This window comes from Oncorhynchus kisutch, unplaced genomic scaffold (genome assembly GCF_002021735.2).
Source record: "Oncorhynchus kisutch isolate 150728-3 unplaced genomic scaffold, Okis_V2 scaffold747, whole genome shotgun sequence".
Lineage (NCBI taxonomy): Eukaryota > Metazoa > Chordata > Actinopteri > Salmoniformes > Salmonidae > Oncorhynchus > Oncorhynchus kisutch.
The window spans coordinates 150,001-156,617 of NW_022262692.1; the positions used below are offsets into that span (position 1 = coordinate 150,001).

Sequence of the window (6,617 nt, forward strand, 5' to 3'; positions counted from 1 at the left end):
CTGTCTCTCTCTGTCTCTCTCTGTCTCTCTCTCTCTCTCTGTCTCTCTCTGTCTCTCTCTGTCTCTCTCTGTCTCTCTCTGTCTCTCTCTGTCTCTCTCTGTCTCTCTCTGTCTCTCTCTGTCTCTCCTGTCTCTCTCTGTCTCTCCCTGTCTCTCTCTGTCTCTCCCTGTCTCTCTCTGTCTCTGTCTCTCCATGTCTCTCTCTGTCTCTCCCTGTCTCTCTCTGCCTCTGTCTCTCCATGTCTCTCTCTGTCTCTCCCTGTCTCTCCCTGTCTCTCTCTGTCTCTCCATGTCTCTCTCTGTCTCTCTCTCTCTCTCTCTGTCTCTCTCTGTCTCTCTCCCTGTCTCTCCCTGTCTCTCCCTGTCTCTCCCTGTCTCTCTCTGTCTCTCCCTGTCTCTCTCTGTCTCTCTTCTGTCTCTCCCCTGTCTCTCTCTCTCTCTCTCTGTCTCTCTCTGTCTCTCCCTGTCTCTCTCTCTGTCTCTCTCTGTCTCTCCCTGTCTCTCTCTGTCTCTCCCTGTCTCTCTCTCTCTCCCTGTCTCTCTCTGTCTCTCTCTGTCTCTCCCTGTCTCTCTCTGTCTCTCTCTCTCTCTGTCTCTCTCTCTCTCTGTCTCTCCCTGTCTCTCCCTGTCTCTCTCTGTCTCTCCCTGTCTCTCCCTGTCCTTCTCTGTCTCTCTCTGTCTCTCCCTGTCTCTCCCTGTCTCTCCCTGTCTCTCTCTGTCTCTCTCTCTCTCTCCCTGTCTCTCCTCTGTCTCTCCCTGTCTCTCTCTGTCTCTCCCTGTCTCTCTCTGTCTCTCTTCTCTCTGTCTCTCCCTGTCTCTCTCTGTCTCTCCCTGTCTCTCTCTCTCTCTCTCTCTCTCTCTCTGTCTCTCCCTGTCTCTCCCTGTCTTCTCCCTGTCTCTCTCTGTCCTCTCTCTCTCTCTCTCTCTCTCTCTCCCTGTCTCTCTCTCTCCTCTGTCTCTCTCTGTATCTCTCTCTCTCTCTGTCTCTCCCTGTCTCCCTGTTCTCTCTCTCTCTCTCTCTGTCTCTCTCTGGATCTCTCCTCTCTCCTTCTCTGTCTCTCTCTGTCTCTGTCTCTGCCTCTCTCTCTCTCGCTCTCTCTCGCTTGTCTCTCTCTCTCTTTGTCTCTCTCTCTCTGTCTCTTCTCTCTCTGTCTCTCTCTTCTGTCTCTCTCTCTGTCTCTCCTTCTCTCCCTGTCTCTCTCTGTCTCTCTCGTCTCTCTCTCCGTTCTCTCCTCTCTGTCTTGCCCCCCTCCCCCCCCCCTCTCTCTCTCTCTCTTCTCTTCCCTCTCTCTCTCTCCCTGTCCCCTCTCTCTCTCTCCCTGTCTCTCTCTCTCTCTCTCCCTGTCTCTCTCTGTCTCTCTCTGTCTCTCTCTCTCTGTCTCTCTCTGTCTCTCTCTCCGTCTCTGTCTCTCCGTCTCTGTCTCCCCCCTCTCTCTCTCTCTCTGTCTCCTCTCCCTCTCCCTCCCTCCCTCTCTCTCTCTCTCTCTCTCTCTCTCTCTCTCTCTCTCTCTCTCTCCCTCTCTCTCTGTCTCTCTCTCTCTCTCTCTCTCTCTCTCTCTCTCTCTCTCTCTCTCTCTCTCTCTCTCTCTCTCTCTTTCTCTCCAGGGTTGTTACTCAGCGGTGGTGGAATATTTTGAGACGTATATCTACATGGCAGGAGCTCTGGCCATTGTTGTCCTGACGATTGAAGTACGTTCTCAAGGGTTTCTCCTGTTCTTGTAGAGCAGGTCCATCTTTAGTCGTTTAGTTTTTTTTTCTCTCCAGGATTATTGTGAGTTAGATTGCCAGGCATTTCCCAACAATAAGACCCACTAGTGATGTCCACAATGTGCTGTACCTTTACTGCAAGAAGTGTGGAACGTACATTTACTGCAAGATGTGTGGAATGAGTCCATCTAGTGGGCAGAAGTGGAATGACCTAACAATCAATGTTACTATAGACCAGGGCTGCCCAACCCTCTTCCTGGAGATCTACTGTCCTGTAGGTTTTCAGTCCAACCCTCTTCCTGGAGATCTACTGTCCTGGGGGGTTTTCAGTCCAACCCTCTTCCTGGAGATCTACTGTCCTGTAGGTTTTCAGTCCAACCCTCTTCCTGGAGATCTACTGTCCTGGAGGGGTTTCAGTCCAACCCTCTTCCTGGAAGAGGGTTGGAGTGCAAACCTACAGGACAGTAGATCTCCAGGAAGAGGGTTGAGCAGTCTTGCTATAGAAGATACAGTATTGGCCTTCTTTCCTTGCTATACTGTGGATTCAATCCCTCTAACTTTTTGTTTGAGTTCAGCAGTAAATAATCTAGCTACAATGTTAGCCAATAGTGACAATACATTGCAGTGATCCTCCTAACCCTTCCTAAACTGTCTCCCTTGTTCTCGCAGCTGTTTGCCATGGTGTTTGCCATGTGTCTGTTCAGAGGAATCGACCAGTAACCATGACAACACACACAACTCCAGGAAGACGCTCAACAGAGGGACACAGACTGATGAAGGAGAAGAGAGCCTGAAGAGAACCACCTGTAGATTATTCATTCAGATGTTCGGAGAATAGAAACTAAAGATATCCACCTGTAGATTATACATCAGATGTTCAGAGAATAGAGACTAAAGATAACCACCTGTAGATTATACATCAGATGTTCAGAGAATAGAGACTAAAGATAACCACCTGTAGATTATACATCAGATGTTCAGAGAATAGAGACTGTAGATTATACATCAGATGTTAAGAGAATAGAAACTAAAGATATCCACCTGTAGATTATACATCAGATGTTCAGAGAATAGAGACTGTAGATTATACATCAGATGTTCGGAGAATAGAGACTGTAGATTATAAATCAGATGTTCGGAGAATAGAAACTAAAGATATCCACCTGTAGATTATACATCAGATGTTCAGAGAATAGAGACTAAAGATAACCACCTGTAGATTATACATCAGATGTTCAGAGAATAGAGACTAAAGATAACCACCTGTAGATTATACATCAGATGTTCAGAGAATAGAGACTAAAGATAACCACCTGTAGATTATACATCAGATGTTCAGAGAATAGAGACTAAAGATAACCACCTGTAGATTATACATCAGATGTTCAGAGAATAGAGACTAAAGATAACCACCTGTAGATTATACATCAGATGTTAGGAGAATAGAGACTAAAGATAACCACCTGTAGATTATAATTCAGATGTTAGGAGAATAGAGCCTGTAGATTATAAATCAGATGTTAAGAGAATAAAGCCTGTAGATTATAATTCAGATGTTAGGAGAATAGAGACTGTAGATTATAATTCAGATGTTAGGAGAATAGAGACTAAAGATATCCACCTGTAGATTATAATTCAGATGTTAGGAGAATAGAGACTGTAGATTATAAATCAGATGTACAGTATTTGTATGTTTATGTTTCAGGTTTGATGATAGGAGAACAGTGACTTGTACTTCACAGCTGGACCTCAGAGGTGCTGTTCAGGCCAGGACATTGTAGACCAGGGCTGGGGGGGGGGCAATTCTATTTCAAATCAGGAGGTAAAGCCGAAATGCACATTCCAATGTTACACATTAAAAAGTTGAAAAAAAAGGAGAATTGGAATTTCAGTTGTACTTCCTGAATCGACTGATTTGAAATGGAATTGAGCCCAATCCTGTTATAGACAAACAGCATGAAGTTTGTGTTATCACGCCAACTCCCTGTCACACTGATGACCCTAGCCTGAGTGCCGCTCTGTTTGTGTTATCACGCCAACTCCCTGTCACACTGATGACCCTAGCCTGAGTACCAGTCTGTTTGTGTTATCATGCCAACTCCCTGTCACACTGATGACCCTAGCCTGAGTACCAGTCTGTTTGTGTTGTCATGCCAACTCCCTGTCACACTGATGACCCTAGCCTGAGTGCCAGTCTGTTTGTGCTATCATGCCAACTCCCTGTCACACTGACCCTAGCCTGAGTGCCAGTCTGTTTGTGTTATCATGCCAACTCCCTGTCACACTGACCCTAGCCTGAGTGCCAGTCTGTTTGTGCTATTATGCCAACTCCTTGTCACACTGAAAACAGATCTGGGGTCAGGCTATAGAAGGAGACAACATATCTGGGGTCAGGCTATAGAAGGAGACAACAGATCTGGGGTCAGTGTGTGTGTGTGTGTGTGTGTGTGTGTGTGTGTGTGTGTGTGTGTGTGTGTGTGTGTGTGTGTGTGTGTGTGTGTGTGTGTGTGTGTGTGTGTGTGTGTGTGTGTGTGTGTGTGTGTGTGTGTGTGTGTGTGTGTGTGTGTGTGTGTGTGTGTGTGTGTGTGTGTGTGTGTGTGTGTGTGTGTGTGTGTGTGTGTGTGTGTGTGTGTGTGTGTGTGTGTGTGTGTGTGTGTGTGTGTGTGTGTGTGTGTGTGTGTGTGTGTGTGTGTGTTGATATAACCTTGTCATTATTTAGTAATATGTTCGTTCCAACACTGGTCATTGATTGGTGCGTTTTGCCTGATGTGAATTCCTGTTAACTACTGTGTTGTGTGTTAGACTTACAACCTGAAGTATCTGTACGTGTCCCTGATATTAAAATGGATCCTGTGAAGTGACGGTCCGTGTTCTTCAGAGAGGGGTGTACGTGTCCCTGATATTAAAATGGATCCTGTGAAGTGTTCTTCAGAGAGGGGGTGTACGTGTCCCTGATATTAAAATGGATCCTGTGATCCTCTGTTCTTCAGAGAGGGGGGGGTACGTGTCCCTGATATTAAAATGGATCCTGTGAAGTGACGGTCCGTGTTCTTCAGAGAGGGGGTGTACGTGTCCCTGATATTAAAAGGGATCCTGTGACACTCAGACATCATTTACAGATAGCCAGGAGAACACTCCAATACTCAGACATCATTTACAGATAGCCAGGAGAACACTCCAATACTCAGACATCATTTACAGATAGCCAGGGGAACACTCCAACACTCAGACATCATTTACAGATAGCCAGGGGAACACGCCAACACTCAGACATCATTTACAGATAGCCAGGGGAACACTCCAACACTCAGACATCATTTACAGATAGCCAGGGGCACACTCCAACACTCAGACATCATTTACAGATAGCCAGGGGAACACTCCAACACTCAGACATCATTTACAGATAGCCAGGGGAACACTCCAACACTCAGACATCATTTACAGATAGCCAGGGGAACACTCCAACACTCAGACATCATTTACAGATAGCCAGGGGCACACTCCAACACTCAGACATCATTTACAGATAGCCAGGGACACACGCCAACACTCAGACATCATTTACAGATAGCCAGGGGCACACGCCAACACTCAGACATCATTTACAGATAGCCAGGGGCACACTCCAACACTGAGACATCATTTACAGATAGCCAGGGGCACACTCCAACACTGAGACATCATTTACATATAGCCAGGGGAACACTCAGACATCATTTACAGATAGCCAGGGGCACACGCCAACACTCAGACATCATTTACAGATAGCCAGGGGCACACTCCAACACTCAGACATCATTTACAGATAGCCAGGGGCACACTCCAACACTCAGACATCATTTACAGATAGCCAGGGGCACGCTCCACCACTCAGACATCATTTACAGATAGCCAGGGGCACACGCCAACACCCAGACATCATTTACAGATAGCCAGGGGCACACGCCAACACTCAGACATCATTTACAGATAGCCAGGGGCACACGCCAACACTGAGACATCATTTACATATAGCCAGGGGAACACTCAGACATCATTTACAGATAGCCAGGGGAACACTCCAACACTCAGACATCATTTACAGATAGCCAGGTGCACACGCCAACACTCAGACATCATTTACAGATAGCCAGGGGAACACTCAGACATCATTTACAGATAGCCAGGGGCACACGCCAACACTCAGACATCATTTACAGATAGCCAGGGGCACACTCCAACACTCAGACATCATTTACAGATAGCAAGGGGCACACTCCAACACTCAGACATCATTTACAGATAGCCAGGGGCACACTCCAACACTCAGACATCATTTACAGATAGCCAGGGGCACACTCCAACACTCAGACATCATTTACAGATAGCCAGGGGCACACGCCAACACTCAGACATCATTTACAGATAGTCAGGGGCACGCTCCAACACTCAGACATCATTTACAGATAGCCAGGGGCACGCTCCACCACTCAGACATCATTTACAGATAGCCAGGGGCACACGCCAACACCCAGACATCATTTACAGATAGCCAGGGGCACACGCCAACACTCAGACATCATTTACAGATAGCCAGGGGCACACGCCAACACTCAGACATCATTTACAGATAGCCAGGGGAACACCCCAACACCCAGACATCATTTACAGATAGCCAGTGGCACACTCCAACACCCAGACATCATTTACAGATAGCCAGGGCCACACTCCAATACTCAGACATAATTTATCATTTACAGACAGCCAGGGGAACACTCCAACACTCAGACATCATTTACAGATAGCCAGGGGAACACTCCAATACTCAGACATCATTTACAGATAGCCAGGGGAGATCAGAGATGTTCTCTGTTTAGTGAGTCCACCAGATCAGAGGCAGTAGGGATGACCAGGGATGTTCTCTGTTT

The 6,617-nt window shown here is 46.9% G+C and overlaps 1 pseudogene; it reads left to right on the forward strand.

Moving 5' to 3' along the window:
* LOC116361829 (tetraspanin-18-like) overlaps window positions 1–4,584 on the forward strand; it is a 60,394-nt pseudogene extending 55,810 nt beyond the window's left edge.
* The last annotated feature ends 2,033 nt before the right edge of the window (window positions 4,585–6,617 follow it).